Source organism: Dermacentor albipictus, chromosome 4, assembly GCF_038994185.2.
Source record: "Dermacentor albipictus isolate Rhodes 1998 colony chromosome 4, USDA_Dalb.pri_finalv2, whole genome shotgun sequence".
NCBI classification, from domain to species: Eukaryota; Metazoa; Arthropoda; class Arachnida; order Ixodida; family Ixodidae; genus Dermacentor; species Dermacentor albipictus.
Genome location: NC_091824.1, coordinates 84,825,445 through 84,842,527, shown reverse-complemented (window position 1 = coordinate 84,842,527; position 17,083 = coordinate 84,825,445). Strand labels below are relative to the sequence as shown.

At 47.1% G+C, this 17,083-nt stretch overlaps 1 protein-coding gene across 2 annotated transcripts in view; it reads right to left on the bottom strand.

The window, feature by feature from the left end:
* Positions 1-17,083, bottom strand: part of GluClalpha (glycine receptor alpha 1) — a 689,081-nt gene that overhangs the window by 526,464 nt on the left and 145,534 nt on the right. The gene's annotated exons all lie outside the window — the stretch shown is intronic.

Genomic DNA, 17,083 nt, shown 5'->3' with positions numbered 1-17,083 from the left:
CATGCTACACCTGAACGACTGCAATGTTGACCAGAAGTATCCCAGTACCCCCGCCCCACGCCTTCAAATGCGCTGCCTCCACGATCGTCCCGTGCTGCAAACCACATTGAAACCCTGGCGAGGACACATGTTGTGCGCTAGTGTCAGGGTCCGTATTGGCTCACCAAGCCTGATGACGACACAGTCTCCATCATCTGCCCAGTTTTTATTGCGTCATCTGGGGGATCGGCTCACTTTACAAGGACACTGTTTCTGGGATCAGCCCTTTTTACATGCAGAAATCGAAATCAAACAGAGGCGTACAGGTAAGTGGAGGCAAATGAATGAACAGTTCTCTACGAAGAGTTATCTCGGACGGGAACATTTTGACAACAGGACTTATTTTCATACCAATGCCTTCTTTGAAGCCCTGGCTCCAGGAACCTCCCGTCTTCGACAACTGCAAAAGGGGTTGACGTTGGGCTTGCTGGTCCATCTTAAGCGCGGAAGTAGCGCGAGAAACGACGTCTAAAACCAGATACTACAAGAGCGCTGGCTAGCATCTCGCTTTGTGTACATCGCTGCGTAAGAAAATACGTTCCATGACCACACGTCGTTTGCCAAATGACGTCAGGTTATCAAAACCAGTAAGTAAAGAATGGGATATGGGACGGAAAATAAGATTAGAAAAGGTCAGCAAAAGAAACAAAAAATTATTTTCAAGGAGCCACTGGCAAGGTCTAATTCTTCAGGCATTCTGAGCACAGAAAAATACGCAATTTATTTTCTGGTTAAGTTAATAGACAGCGCGCTGACATAACTGTTGCCTTTTAGGAACACCAAATTTGCATAATGGTTCATAAAGGGCTTTAGAATTGTGCAGTCTTGAAAATCCGGTGTTCACCCACAGGTAGACCACATATTATAAGGCTCTCAACCTCAAGTTTGCAGACAGACTCCAGCGCCACTCCTTCACCCTAGCGGATAGCGGCGCCACCATGCATCTGCACCGGCACTGAGAGGCGCTCGCGGTGACCGAGATCTCTCCGAAATAGCTCCTCGAGCATTGATGTTCCCTGCAGCGAATTGTTCCTTTTTCACGGAATTTTCGGCCACTATGTTGGATGAATTGAAAAAGAGGAATCCTTGCGAAATTGCAGGGATTTTTAAGATCGACGAAGTGAATACTAGAATTAAGTCTTTGAGCAAGCCAACACTTTGACAAACCACAGTACACCCTTTTCAGTGCACACACACGCACGCACACGTGTGTGTGTGTGTGTGTGTGTGTGTGTGTGTGCGTGTGTGTGTGTGTGTGTGTGTGCATGTGTGTGTGTGTGTGTGTGTGCGTGCGTGCGTGCGTGCGCTTTGACTTTCTCGTAAATAGTGACTTCATGATACCTTTCGATGTGGACCATTTATTATACGCTTTCGCAATCTAATCGCGTCTTGAACTGGTCGATCTGGAGTGACCGCCGTAATCCTGGAGCGTGGGCTAGGAATTCATAAATCCGAATCTACCAGCTGAAAGCAAAAAGTTATTTGGGGCTCTGTGCAATTATCGTGTTTCTATTTGTTTTTCGCGCGTACTCGCATAGCCTTGCGAGCGCTGACATTCCAGTCTTTGTTAAAAGTATACGGGCTACGTTCCCTGCGACCGCCATGCTGACTACACCATCTTAAAGCAGTTTGTGCGCAAGGCTTAAAGAATCATTAGGATTTCCGGGTTTACGTGCCAGTACGACGATTTCATTATGACACACACCATAGATGGGGGCTACGGATCAATTTGACCACATTTGGTTGTTTAACTTGCACTCAATTCACGGCACAGGGGCCTTTTTTGCGTTTCTTCCCCATCGAAATCCGACAGCAGCAGCTGGGATTTGATCCCGTGGGCTCGTGCTTAGCAGTGCAACGCCATAGCTACTAAACCACCATGACGGGTGTCTACAAAGGTTGCACATATGCAGCCGGCAGTACACGCTGAAGTTAAACTTTGATGTGTTCCAGATACATTGCGCTGCAGAGATTATGGTTTGACTGGACTGATGTTTTATTCCTTTAATCATTCCTTCCTTTCTTCTTCTTTCTGTTTTTGTTTTTGTTTCTTGAAGACTTTGTGGTCACTGTGGTTTATTTTTCATCGTTCAAGGACAGCCGTTTCCCATGCTATTTCGAAGGCTCGCTCCACTCGATAGAGGACAACTACAATGCGGATTTGCGGAAATGTCTGTATGCCCCTTTACTCCTTCCTCTCCTTTCCATTACTCATGGCTGGAACAGCAAAGATGTGCGTGATGTTTGACCACTTTTAAGTACTTCTCAGTGCTCTTTTGCATTCAAGGATCTCTCAACATATACAAGAGATTGCCAATTCTGCAACACGCCAAACACCTTTTACCTGGCAATGCAAAATGAACCCACTGACAAGGCCCATCCAAGCACCAACAGACGGCCATCGGGAGGCCAAGCTGACAAGCCCAAGTCCTCAAGGCCAGTTAGAGCTGGCGAACACAGCTTGGCTATTTGGCTTTAAGCACAGCATCACGGTTACCCGGAATAGAGTAGCCATCCACCTCCGGGCATTAACCAGCTTGGTCTCTGAAATAAAGTTTATTTGCTCGCTCATTACTTCCTTGAGTTCACTTTCTTGCCCATGCAACATGGAGTCGTCTACTAATCGCTGGTGCCTCTACTAATCGCGCAACCTTCTCTTTTACATCAATGAAAAAAATTGACAAAACAAAATCGATCCTTCCAACTGGCGCAGCACGCGCCACTGCTGCGCATACGAGGAGGCCTATTTGTTGTATTTGTTTCTTTCTACGTCCTCGTTCTGTCGCGCTTACACATTCTACCATGAAGCTTTACGCCATTTCCTAACCAATGACCGCATTGTTCTGGGCACCATCGGACTCATCGTCGTTATAGTAAAACAATGATGGATCAACTTAACCTGACACGTATGTAGCCATTCTCGGCGTAGATGCAGGAAATAGTGAGCACAATAGAAAAAGACACCATTACTGTGCTTCTTACAAACCAATAAAATATATACATTGCTAGACGTAATAGTTCTGTGGAAACCCACAAGGTGGAGAGAAGAAATTAATTAAGGGAAAATGAGACATCCACTCAATCGCAGCCAAACCCGTATGGGTTTCCTTTGCAGCAATTGCTACGATTGGCCGGATGTCTCATTTTTCCTTAATATACGTTGCTATGTGGGATACGCTAAGCACGGGCCTACATTAAGAGTAAAAATAACGTCGTTGATCTCGCAGGATGAAATACGCAGATGGTAAGAGGATAGAAAGGAGCAATAGCAAGCGTTGTGATAGAGAGCGTATCGTATTTGTTCCGACTGCCTTGTCGTGTTAAGCCGCTTCTACAGACTACTTTGTTTTGTATTGTGCCCAGTTGTAGCCCTTGGGTGATTTCTTTTTTGGCTGTCTTCCCCAGCAAGAAGGGGGAAAAGAAGGCATTTCCTAATTTTGTAAAGGCTTTCGTTTCGGATTGCTCGAAGCAGCGCGGGCGTGTCATTCTTATGTCATGCATTTTTTTCGCTGTTTGGTTTAACATTTATAATCTGTGCTATCTGCAAGCGCTTCGCGTTTCCAGCTCTCAATATCATACGAGGCTCCGCGAGAGTGCCCCTCTTGCAAAATAACGTCCGTTGTTTCGCCTGTTTTGTTCGTCCTTGATTCTGATGCGGGAGTAACGTAGAAAAAAAAATGAAAGAGAGAAAGAAAGAAAAGCGTAACTGCGCAGCCGGAGTTCATTCCCAACCCGCTTGTTTTGCGACGCTTAAGCGGATTGTGACGACTTTGGAGACGCAGCACGCATGCCCGCTCGCGCGCTCAGCATCTTGCGATCGAGAAGTCAGCTCGTTCTTTTTGTGTTACACTAAAGGAAACAGCTGAAAGTTCGGAATTAGGGGGAGGGGAGGGGGGGGGGAAGGTTTCAGAGAACACCACGTAGTGCAGTGCCGCGATTTAATTTCTCCTCCCCAAAAGTCTTACGAAACCAGGCGTCCCAGTTGTTTTCGCGAAACGCAGAACGCGCAATTCGAATGATGCCAGCTTAAAGGAGGAACGAGGAAAGGCGGGAAGGAGCACGCTAGGAGGAAGATAAAGCCTGGCTTTGTCTCGTTCCCTCGGGGAAGAAGCCGATACGAATCCGGCCGCCCTCAGAGGCAGGAGCTTGGAAAAGCGGAAAAACAAAAACAAAGAAACAAACAAACAAGCAAACAGGAACAGCAGAACCGATAATGTTTTGCGCACTGCGGACGAAATTCAAGAAACGTCGCTGGAAAGCGCGTTGCATTCCTCGGCGTTCGGTTTACTCGCAAGTAGGAACGACAGCAGAGCATATTCGAGGAGAAGAGTTTGGTTGCCTGGTTAGCAAAGAGAGGGCGACGTTCTACCTGCTCGAGGTAAAAGACTTATTGCAGTTCCCGATTTGCTCGAAGGGGAGCCGCTTGCTGACCCAAAACTTGGCTAAGCGCGTTACCCTAAGAGGCAGAAACAGTGATTGCAGTGACTCGTGGACTGGGGAAGCAGACAAAGGTAAAACAACTGTTCGAGTCCCGTGAAAACATTCGTCCCAACTCTTTGTTGCAAATATATCTCCGGTATTTGGTTGGTATATTGATCAAGCTTAACTCAAGCTTCCCAAATGAACTTTATGAGTGGCAGTTCTTTCTGTTCTGAGTGGCCGTTCTTTCTGTGCTTTTCTGGAAAGAGCAGTAAAACAAAAGCAACAACGGTAGACAAGATATGAGGTATTCTCATAGTGCATGTACGAAAAAACGTTCCTTTACCAACGAAGAGTGGCGTGACCGAAGCTAGAGCTCGTTATCCGACGCTATTACGTACTCACGGGCAGCAGTTTCAGGGACGATAACGTTTCGACGCAACTCTCCACCGCACTCTTGCGGTCGCTCCGCTTAGCCCATAACTTTAAGCATCTTATAAGAATACGCAACAACCCTTACCTCATCGCAGTCGCGCAATGACATCTCCATTTCGAAAGGAATAGCCCCGAAGGGACCACACTTTAAGCCAGTTTCAGATGATAAGGCGACGTTCGCATAAACAACGCGCATACTCTGCGGATCTTCGATGCCCGAGCCCACCGAGACTCGTCAAAAAAAAAAAAGAAAAGAAAAGAAAAAGTATTTGTGCTTCGAAAGTCGACCTATATGGAGGCGAAGTCACGCATCCACATTGCTGTGCACAGTGTCGATCGAGCAAACAGGATCGCAAGAGCAAGTCTACATGAGAAGCGGCCGAGCTGGGCTCCCCATCAATTTAAATTCCCGCCTAATGAAGCTGCGGCGTGTACGTATATAAAGGCACTATTGCCCCCAAAATAAATTTGCGGCCTCCGATGAAACGAGCGGCCCGCGCTGACTACTCGTTGTCGTCCATATAGTCGCTGCCTTCTCGGCCGGCGTGCTAATTACGGCGCCCCTCTCCCTTTGCTTCCTCGCCATTTGCAGTCGCTGGGGAGGCATACGCGCGTTGGCCTCACCCAAACGAATTCGTGGAACCGCTTGCTCCGGTGCTTGCTTGCTTGCTTGCTTGCTTGTGGTCGCAGTAGGTAGTACTACAGCGTGGGCTCGCGATGCCAGCGGGCGGGAGAAAAGGAGGGTGAGTGGCGGCACCGCCGCTAGGTCTAACGTCTTTAGCGCGGGCTTGCCCTCCCTCCCTTCCCCTACCCGTGGCGCACTGATAAAGCGGTGCCGACGTCGTTCGCCGTAGTGGCCGCATTGTGGACCGCAGCAGGCAATCTGGCCGGGGCGGTCTTGTAATTGGGCCCGCGAGAGATCAGCCGCGGGGATGCAAAGAGCGGGCCAAATATCTTGGCGATGTACATACGGGTGGAAAGGCCACGGACACGGTTTCTACCTACCGCGTCGATTCTCTCTCTCTCTCTCTCTCTCTCTCTCTCTCTCTCTCTCTCTCTCTCTCTCTCTCATTTTCTGTTGTCTTCTTTCCGCGGGCATGCCGGTAGCCTGCAGTAATAGGGTTTGTCTGAGCAAAGAAACGAAAAAGGAGGAGGGACGGGCTTCCTGATTACGCCGTTATTTGGCGCCGGTTTTCCTCCGCTGCTCGAACGTAGGTGAAGCCCGGACTAAAGCACCACTGGCGTGGCCGAAGAGGCAGCATGGCCCCGCGACTGATCGCGTCCCATCTCGTAGGGTGCCTCCAGTGGAATGCGCTGGTCCACGCGGGCTGCTGCGTTCGTGCGCGAGTACACGAACATTGGAATCGGTACACTTCGACACCTAAGAGAAGCAACGAAAAGTGCATTGCTCTATTTCGAGGAAACGTAATATTAGCATTTCCGAATGCTGAAGAGTGCTAGCCTTGCGGGAAGCTCGGCGGGAGTTGCTATGTTTGAGTACCATTTTCATGCGACAGCGGCTAAATTGAGTCACAAGCAATTCTTTGGTACCATATTCATTTGATCGAAGTGCACATAGTAGGTTAACTAGACACGAGGGCATTAATGCTACAAACGTGTCATGAACATGGTACTCCGCTATGATATGCTTCCAGGTCTCAAAAGTACTAATTACTAATTACGTACCGCGGCCGAAGAAGAAAAAAATGTACAAGAAAAGAAAAGCTTAAAGGAGTATCGCAATTAACGAAGACTTTCTCAGTGATAGATGTTACGCGCTCACGCACTAGCCATTTTGATGTCCACCTCTGGCCCCAATGGCGCCGGTGTTCATCCGTGACCGCCGCAGGAATGCCAGATTGCTAGAAGTTTAGCGCAGTGCCCCTCTGTAGATTCGAAGGCAGGTTCCACAGGCCCCACAGAGGGGTAGTCAGTTGTGTTTCCTCTCAGATACTCTGGCGACACTTCCGCATAGATGAACAATGCTTCTGGACAGCGCAGTGACGCCGCTAGCTGATTGACTGTCGCCATGTCATAACGTTCTAGTGTACTGTTGTCTCTATACAAATCTATAGTGTCACGTCGCAGGGTTTGTTATTCCAGAGGGTTACGCTGTAATGTTATGCAGTGTTGTGTTGTAATGGTAGAAATATGTGTTGCTTTGTAGCGTTGTCGTTACAACAGAAGTACGTGCTGTGTCGTTACTACAAAAAAAAAGAAATGTGTGCTGTTACAACAAAAACTTCTGTTTCACAGAATTTGTCGTCACTACGTCAGTTTCTGTTTGTTTTTCAAGTGTGTGGCGTCAGCTATCGCACCGCTGCTTCACATAACGCGCGAAACTGCAACTCTACCATCGGTCAGTCTCTGTTGCCCCTTTTTCTCTCAAAGAAAAGCAAAGCATGCGAAATCGCTACTTTAAAGCGGTATAACTTTACGACTCGACACACCATGTGAGTGCCTTCCATCTCTGGTCAGAACTCATCATACGACGAGACGGTCCCTCGCATCACCGGTTTGTGCCAGCGAAAATTTCTTCAAGTGAAACGTGAGCCCACAGGACAACGAATTCGCGCGCGCGCCTACGCCAACGACATCAGCGTGCGTAACGACGCAAACACGGTTTACCACCGACCGAACCTCCGGGCCAAAAAAGCACCGAGACTCTACAACATGTGCGCTTAGTGAATATGCCTCGATATCCTGGGACGTTTCGCAGTGCCTTGTGCACTCTACTCCGTTTCTCGAGGAGGGATGCGGTGGGCGCCACTCGCGCGCTGGAGTAGCGAAGTATTACGATTGAGCGCTCCGGGCGATGCGAATACCGAGTAAATAGAGTTGCGACGCGCGCAGGGATAGACTTGTCTGTAACTTGTCTGAACGCGATGCAAGTGCCTCGCGCGCGCGCGCGCCCTGAGCGCACCCGTGGGGCAAAGGACGATTTCTCGATCTGTTTACCTACGCTTTGAATAACAAATGAGGAAGTCGTACTAGCCCGCGATCGACGAAGACGTACCGAGACGATGGCGTCGAGGAGTGCGACGCCCAAACTTGCTTACCACCCCGCAGTTCGAAGACGACGGCAAATCCGCCAATTTCACGACCATTCCGATTATTCTAGAAACTGTCTCTGATGAGCTGGCTTCCGTTTAAAACGTCGCTTGGGTTTCAGTGTGTTTGAGCTAGAACGCCTTTGCATGGTTTCCCTCTTGTTGACCGACGGAATAAAATGGAACAATCGTGCCCTGCAAGGGTCGTCGAACCCATCGGACACATGCGCGCGCATGAGTGGTTCTTACGTACGTATCCGACAATGCCAAGAGGGTGCTGCTAACTGCATTTTGCGTCTGAGTACAACTATGCTGATTAGATGAGCGAGCGCAGAGGCAGCATTCCAATTAAGGCGAAATGCAAGAGTGCTCCTGTACCCAGCTTTGGGACGGACGTTAAGAAAACACCGGGTGGTTAACATAGATGTAGAGCACTTCACTACGCAGCGGTGGTGACAACCGAGTGATACAAATAAAGGAAGGCAGCAGACGACCTGTGAGACCCTCGCAGAATCAAAGCTTAAGTTCTGGTCAGGCTGTTTCTTTCGAGTAGTTGCAGTAAACGTTTCTGTGACAGGTAATATAAACAAGAGGCACTAAAACGCTTCCAGCATTTAACGGTTTTGAGCATTTACTTGAGAACTTATGCACATCAGCCCCAGTGCATCATCCGCTCCCCCTCCCCCCCCCCCTCTGGGTCCCTTCATTTTACAGTTACCAATTATGGTATCGGTAGTTGTTACAGTAGGGTGCGGTTAGTAAAACATGCCTATAACGCTTAGGAGTGCTTGCAAACAGCGTAGTTACAGTGTAGCTGCAAAAAGTTACCGCACACACTGTTGTTAACATAGAGAAACTGAAGCTCTCCTACAGGTCACCCATTACCTTACTCCTATTGTTTGCTTTATACAGGGAACACACCGTGGTTGCTTAGTGGCTATCCCGTCAGGATGCTAAGCACGAGGTCGCGGGATTGAATGCGGGCCACTGCAGCCGCATTTCGATGAGGGGCGAAATGCGAAGACACCCGTGTACTTAGATTTAGGTGCGCGTTAAAGAACCCCAGGTGGTCGAAATTTCCGGAGCCCCCCACTACGGCCGTGCCTCATAATCAGAAAGTGGTTTTGGCACGTAAAACCCCACAACTTGTATACAGGGTGCCCCAACTAACTTTAACCAGAGTTTAAAAACGTGCGAGTGCCACGCAGCTGGACAGAACAAAGGCAAAGTTGAATGAAGTATTTTTATTTCAAAATACCTAATCAAATAATTAGTCTTAATTAAATAATCAACTCCTCAAACATTAAAATTAGTTGAAAATTGTCAATAAGAAAATTCTAGAGCGACATGAAAAACTCCCGATACACCTTTCTGTTCCTCAATACGAGCTGCATAAAAGTTTTTCCTAGCGTGAAAGAAGCCCGTGAATACACGCAAAGTGACTTGAGCGGCCAGTCACAGGTCACTTTAGCGTTCATTTGCGGGCTCTTTCACGCTCGGAAAAACACTTTTATGTAGCACGTATTGAGGAACAGAAAGGCGTACCGGGAGTTTTTCATGTCGCTCTAAAATATTCTCACTGACACTTCTTATCTAATTACAATATATGAGAAGTTTATTATTTATTAAGAGTAATTGTATAATTAGGGGGAATGAAATAATAATAACCTGAGCATCTCCAAGCGACGCCAAACAACATTACCTTCGTTCTGTCCAGCTACGTGGCATTTGCATATTTTAAAACTCTGACTAAGGTTTCCTGGGACACTCTGTATAAGAAAGGTGACTCGTATAGTTCACCGAGGACACCGCAGACGCATTGTGTCTTGCGCGAAAACAGTGAGAAAACGAGAGCAGATTCAATACTTTCGAATGCTCATAATTCAGCCAGAAATATTACCGTTTCGGCACACATTGCATTAAACCTGGCCCCCATTATCACCACGGCACACCTAGAGTTACCTCAGCACGCCGAGAAGTACAGGAGAATGAATTGAATTATGGGGTTTTACGTGCCAAAACCACTTTCTGATTATGAGGCATGCCGTAGTGGGGGACTCCGGAAATTTCGACCACCTGGGGTTCTTTAACGTGCACCTAAATCTAAGTACACGGGTGTTTTCGCATTTCGCCCCCACCGAAATGCGGCCGCCGTGGCCGGGATTCGATCCCGCGACCTCGTACTCAGCAGCCTAACACCATAGCCACTGAGCAACCACGGCGGGTTGAAGTACAGGAGATAACGGGAACATAATGCTTTAGTGCATTTGAAGAAAACTTTACGTCGAAACTGTTAGCCTCTTGTTCAGAATTTTCCGTGGTGTGCTCACCCAAAAACAGCTGCTGGAACAGGGGTTTACGTACAGTCACACCCGTTTACGTCACCTGACGTCAACATGGATGGCGGTACTTGTCTAACGTCTGCACTAGCTTCGCTATACATCCAATTTACCAGAGTGCAATGGAGGTGGTCTTTTTTTTTACAAAGCTTACAACTTACCAACACATTTACCTCTGTATACACATTGGGTGTAATATTCCCTCCAAGGTCACTATAACTGATCTCTGCGGCAGATATAGTTCCCCCAGCTAGGTCTCCACAGGAAATTTTGCGCCGTTTGCAAAACGAACTTATAAGTGTGTTTGCCTGCAGAATTTACTGCAGAACGCCGTGATTAACCTAGACACTTGAATTTCACGTGCACATCCGTCATGGCTTACTCCGTATTTTCACCAAACAGAATTGCCTCGTTGGGTCACCGAGATTACCAGGAAATTCCACACATTCCAAAACACAAACGAAAAAAAAGTGTGGAGAACGAAGATTCGTTAATTATCTACAAATATGATCATTAGGTCAGAAAAATTAAACTGTCCCCACATCGCCCCTGAAATGGCCCCCATGCCACTTGAATGTGAAGGTGATGTCATGTACATTCATCTTGCGACGCTACGAAAAAAAGAAATACGAATAACGGCCGCATAAGCGTTTTGAGCGCTTGAAAAAAAAAGAATTTATTTTTCAAATCCCATAAACAACGTATTCTATTGTAAGTTTGCCCACACATAACCCATAACGTGCACCCCGTTTTCTCGTAATGTAAACATCACGGCACGTGGAGTTCTCCCAGAACATTGGGCGAACTACCTATTCGGTTCGTAAAACATGCTTGTAAACTCTTGTTCACCCTGAAACACTCGGATAAGTAAGTTCTACATGGGGCCCAATCAATATACATAATCTGAACTTTTGTCGTGCACCACCAACAGCATTGTTCCTACTTGAACAAAATATGAGAAACGTGGCCCTGTAGTTCAAGGGGTGACCTGGAAAACTACTAAGCATCTCGTATAAATCATCAAAATGGGGGAGGGGGGGGGGATTGAACCATTGGTCAACAGTAATTTCTAAGGTATATAAATAACCTACGCACTTCAGGCGCGAATCACCAATAACGCGACTCTTATTCTCTATAGCTATAGAACTGTTAACCCTTCAGCTCTCCTCAGGTAGCGGAGAAAAATTTCAAGCCTTTCACGCAACGCATGTAAACGGGCGGAAAGCGGAAAGTTTAGCAATCTTGCTAGAAGTCCCTTATTTTACCTAAATAAAAAGTATAAAAAGAACATTTAAGAAATAGCTAACTTCTTTGGGAGGCCGGTGTACACTCTCGCGAGAGCTTCGTGCCGTCTGAAAGCGTAGCTGCTGCACAGTCGGTGGTGAAGCTGCGCGGCATTTCTTCACCGCCTGGGCTGACGGTTGCGGGACGCGTTCGTGGGCGAACTCCGATGCGCGTGTCCTTTGCGGGAGACGCCTAGCTGGCTCGCCGCAGCTTCGCTTAGGCCGAGTCTCACAGCGCGCGGTATCTGGACGGTCGTATACAGGGAATTTCCGGAGGTCTATCTGACCTCCGTGAAGCGAGCGAGCGGAGAACAAAGCGAAGGTTCTAAGCCGTTGTCCTGCCGTGGTCTTCATTACGTTGTCGTCAAATCCGACTGTCGACGCCGCGGTCATCGTAGTGTCGCCACCACCGTCGTCGTTCTCGCATCGTCATGCCACGTACGTAACATATGTCGACGACAATTAGTGCAGCCATCGTCGAACGGCGTTATCGAGGCCGGCGGTGTGCTTTGAAGCATGGCTAGTGTGAACCATTTGATTCCTGCTGTCGAAATAAGCTATTCGCTTACTTTGACAGTCAGCTTCGATGGTTGCTGCAACGATTTCATTCCGCTCATTAACGATAACGTTGAGGGCCCCGTGTCGCGGAAAATCCGACGTCGGAGCTAGGCGTCCCGCAATCAGCGTCAGGGTTGCTAGATAGCCCCAACAAGAAATAGCCAAATCGTGTCAAAAAGTATCCCAAGAATAGCCACACACAAATTTTTCGTGGGCGAAATGTAGCCAAAAATATAGCCGAAACGTTTGATGGTGTTCTACAGGTGTCTTATAGAAGGTGTAAATGGTGTCGAAATATCGCCGCGTGTTTCCGAATCTAGAGTTACTTCCCGCCGCATGCAATCAGCACAACACAGGCCTCAATATCTGCGTAAACAATTCTAGTGAGTGCTGTCACTCACGCATTGATTTGGACACCACTTATCGCTAAAATTAACCGAATAATTTTTTCTTTGTTTCGATGTACTCCCGACGTTATTGGTATTTACGGAGCCACATTACGAGCTAACTTCAGTTCACGCTTCGCTGTATCCGAGACATTTTTCTATAAGAGTACGGCAAACTATTGCCAGCTCCAACCTCGCCGAACACCTTCGGCTGTTCACGATCGTGCTCCCAAGAGGTGGTCCGAGCGCAAGGCAGGGCGTCGGAACGGAGAGAAAACAAAAACGAAAATGAAACAAAATGATATTTTTGGCCGGAATATAAGCGTAACCAAAACTTTATTACTATTATTTTTAAATTTCTTGACCGGTTTTCAGTTCAAGGGGAAAGCCGTCAATCCGAAACAATCGACGTCGGAATCGGCGAGTATCTCAGGTTTGCGCATAAGCGCGTATCTCAGGGAGGGATAATGCAAGCGATAGCCGGTCAAGCGCTCTACTATAATCTAAGCTTGCCGATCGGTGTACTAGCAGATCGGCATCGTAGCGAAAATCAAGGGCTCGCGCGCTGAAGAGCTTATAGTTTCGTTTTATAAGGATAACATGCTTTGTTACTTAAGTTTTATCGTTCCTTTATGTTCGTTTAAGTTCGTTTTATTGGAACAGCGGTCTTTCATTTCGGCAAGTACACTAGATGACGTGCTGCTTCTGAGATCATGCTCACTGCCTTGACTCGAGGCACCGAGTATGACCTCAGAATTCATAATTGATTTATTTAGAAAAATAAATACTATGTTTTTATTGTTACTTCGTTTTGAATATTTTTGCATACGAACCGAAACCGTCACGAACCGCTAGGGATCATTTTTCTTTTTCGTTCTGGAGCAGAACCGGAACGGAACTTTCTTCAGTGAGACGTAACTAATACCAGAACGAAAAACATTTCGTTCCGACACCTTGGCTCAAGGCATTAAAATAAGGATGCCTTTCCTAAGCTCGATTCAAAAAATCAACATGTTATTTCTCTCCGGCTCTCTCTCTTTCTTTTTTCAATTTACTCGAAAGCACCTCGATGCTGAGTCAGCAAATGCGGCCGCTTGGAGGCACACTGGACTCTGGAGAAAACTTGAAAGTGGCAGCTATGGCTGAAATTCGCCTTAGAGTGAGAACAAACAAAACGACCTGCTGGCCCATAAGAGCAAACGTAAATTAAAGTTTATAGTTTTAATTGTCGCCTGAGTTACGGCACTGGTAAAAATATTCCAGGTGGTATTAGTATTGCAAAAACTAATGGCTGTTTACTCTTTGCAACTGCGCAAAGAGTAAACAGGGATTCGCTGGTAAGGTTCGTGCCTTACGAAAACTTTCTGTGAAGTTTCTGTGAAAGCAGGCACGAATTCTGTGTTGCCACATTTACGAGGGGGGCTCTGTACATTACTTTCAGTACAACTTGAGAAAAAATAAAGAAATGTTTTTCCACTAGGGAACACACAAAATCGATTTATATAGGTCGCACGCGGCTGTCATAAAGTTACGTACAAAGTAAACCCCTTTGTCTAACAAATTAAAGCACTATACATCAGAATAGGAAGTCAGTCAAATGTTTTATATAACTTTACAAATTTGCAAGAGCTGTTTGCCCAACCACCACTGCGAGCTGTGCAAAAATAATAAAGTATGGACGTAACAGTACCAGAAACATCTATTATGTATATCGAACGCAATTTTTTTCTCATCACAGCTGGGAAAAAACGCGTGAGAAAGTGCAACGTAAGGACTAGTGAAATGAACAAAAATGAATTATAATGGTGTAAATTATCTGCATATATAAAGCAAGCCATAATGTCAGTTACTCATTGGCACAAAGTTTAAATGGAAAAAAAATTGCCGCAGGAGTACGGTATGAAAACTGACGAGTTATATCCTAACGCTGGCCAGGCAATCACTCATCGACCTTCGGTGAGCAATTGACTTGCCATCTTCACTGTTGACGAACATAGTTTTTCATATATTTACCCAGCTTATCACTGTAATAATATGTGCAATGTTCAAGAAGTACCATGAAAGAATCGCAACTTTCACGTAATACGTAGCTGCTTGACCAAAACAAAGAACGAAAAAAAAAGCATTAAGTATAGTCCCAGATGATACTTCTCACACTGGGAGATTTACGCAAAAGGGTATAAATATACATTCTAGCCCTATTCGAATTAACTTACAATGCCATTTGGACCAGATAGAACTGCAGCGTTGAAACGCGACAGAAATTGTTCATCTGTCTATAAATCTTTGCAGCAGTCCCCACTCTCTGCCATACCAAACTTAATTTAAAGGAGAGTTTGTAATGTCTCATCCGACATGCGGTTTCTCAAATCATTCTTTGTCAACGAAACCTGGCTGAACACGCGTTCGACTGGTGCGTTCGAGACAGCGCCAGTAGGGACAAAGCAAGCTCAGACAGCAGAGGAACATTGGATTTCCGGCACTGTTTCCTGCATTCCTTATGCTTGGAGATGGTTGGTGATACCACAGCAGATTATTTCGTTTTGATCGACAGTCGAGACTACTACGCTACGCTGAGCGTGTGCTTAAAAACTAGAACGGTCGCGTTTCTCATTTAAAGAGACTTGCGGATATTTTCGTAACGTTTCTGGGTAAATAAATAACGCGGTGATTTGCGGGAAAACTAAGAAATAAGCTTCCAGGAACCCCTGATAAACAATGAAGGATGCCGAGAAATAATAGAGAGTTTTAGATTAGTGCGACACAAGCATTGGGGCCCCTTAGCGCTTGGGGTCCCAAACGCTTGCGTCCCCCTAATCTAATACTCTTTAATAACTCGACACTACACGCGCGCGAATACTTGAGCTGTTGTGTAAGTACATGTAAAAATTTGCTGCATAGCATCCGGCACGGAACCTGTTTTCGACAACTGTCAACCGCACCATTTCTTTTTTTACTGAACCACGCGTGAACTGGCAACAAATGGCACCGAAAACAAAACGAAAACAAGAGAGCTATTGTTGACGAGGGCTTACAGAGTTGTCATCTGTCGGAAGCGCCTTGGTTGCGTAGTATGAGTGATAATGTGGCGCGTTCCTCATAAGTTTGGCTATCGGTGCTCAATAAAAACACCACGTGGGAGTCCTTCTAGACATTTCTGTAAGTACTTTCGAATAGAAGGAAGTTTTTTGCTGTCAAAATAATAATACTGGACAAACAGCAAGCATAGAATGGTTTACGGACACTTTCTCGTTACCGAAAACGTGCAGTGAACGCCCACTGCGCGCGGTCACCGCGGTGGTGCCACCCGAACCGGGTTCTTGCGTGAAAGGTCGGCAGTCGCAAAGAGGGAGCTATGTGAAATATGTTCTTATAGTTGGCTGTCTGTATAACGAAATGGAGCACAACAGAATGAAGCCTCAATGCAGCAATCGCACGGGTCACCGAATGCGTGTCTGCATACACGTCGGCGCACAATGTTTCCCTTTCGTACAGTGCCGTGCGGCGGAGGTGAAGCAGGCGCTAAGCACTCCCCATACGTGGGCCGATCCCAAAGATAGGCCAATACCGGGCCGACCCGTGGCGGAGGTAAAGCAGGCGCTAAGCACTCCCCATACGTGGGCCGATCCCGAAGATAGTGCAATGCGGGCTGACCCGCAGTGGAGGTGAAGCAGGCGTTAACCACTCCCCATACGTGGTCCGAATCAGAAGATAGTGCAATACCGGGCCGACCCATGGCGGAGGTACAGTTCGTCATTGAGGGGCCCACATACACAGTTTCGTTGGTCATCCTTCTTCACAGAGTGGAAGGGTACTGAGGTTTTTCTTAATCCAGTACATTTCATTGTTTGGTGCTACGCAAGCATGAGCATATGCTGTGCGTTTTTAACGTGCTTTTTGCTGTTCCCCTTCCATGCCAGTGAATTTGCTAGTATCAAGAATGGACAATTTCATAGAATAAAGCTTCATGACATTAGCCGGGCAGTGCGTGGGCGAGCGCCTCAGTGCGCGCTTTCTGCTTCTCACCGAACATCGCAGCACCAACGCCGTAGCACAAGTCTTCCTCACGAAAGTGCTTGATGCGCACCCGAGTTGTAGCCGATTGTTGAAACTTCACACAGCTTCTTGTCCTGCGGATACGTGTGAAGGCTGAAATCAGGCTCTGCTGTACGCGTCCGGCACTGCGGCACCGAGCAGTATCCTGCCATGTTGGACGCCTTTAAGGGCAGCCAATACCCCTTACAGAGCTTGCAAGTGTTGTCAAGCACACACCAGAAGCAGGAAAACCTCCCCACCTAATCAGAACCGCAGCGCAGGTTTTCAGCTCACTTCGTCGCTTCCGAAGCAGCCGACGCGGCCGCTGTACCCACGTGATCCCTCATACCACGTCCCGCCGAGGAAGGTTCCAGTTTTTCCAATGGTGAAGATCACCGCCAATATCGCTATAATGATGTATAAACATGGCAGCCATGATTTTACGCCATCCTCCTAGCGCCGACATTGCCTACAAGAACAGCCTTCGAGATTGCCTACATATTTTTAGCAGCAATGAGCTTTCGGTTTTGAAAACGCGG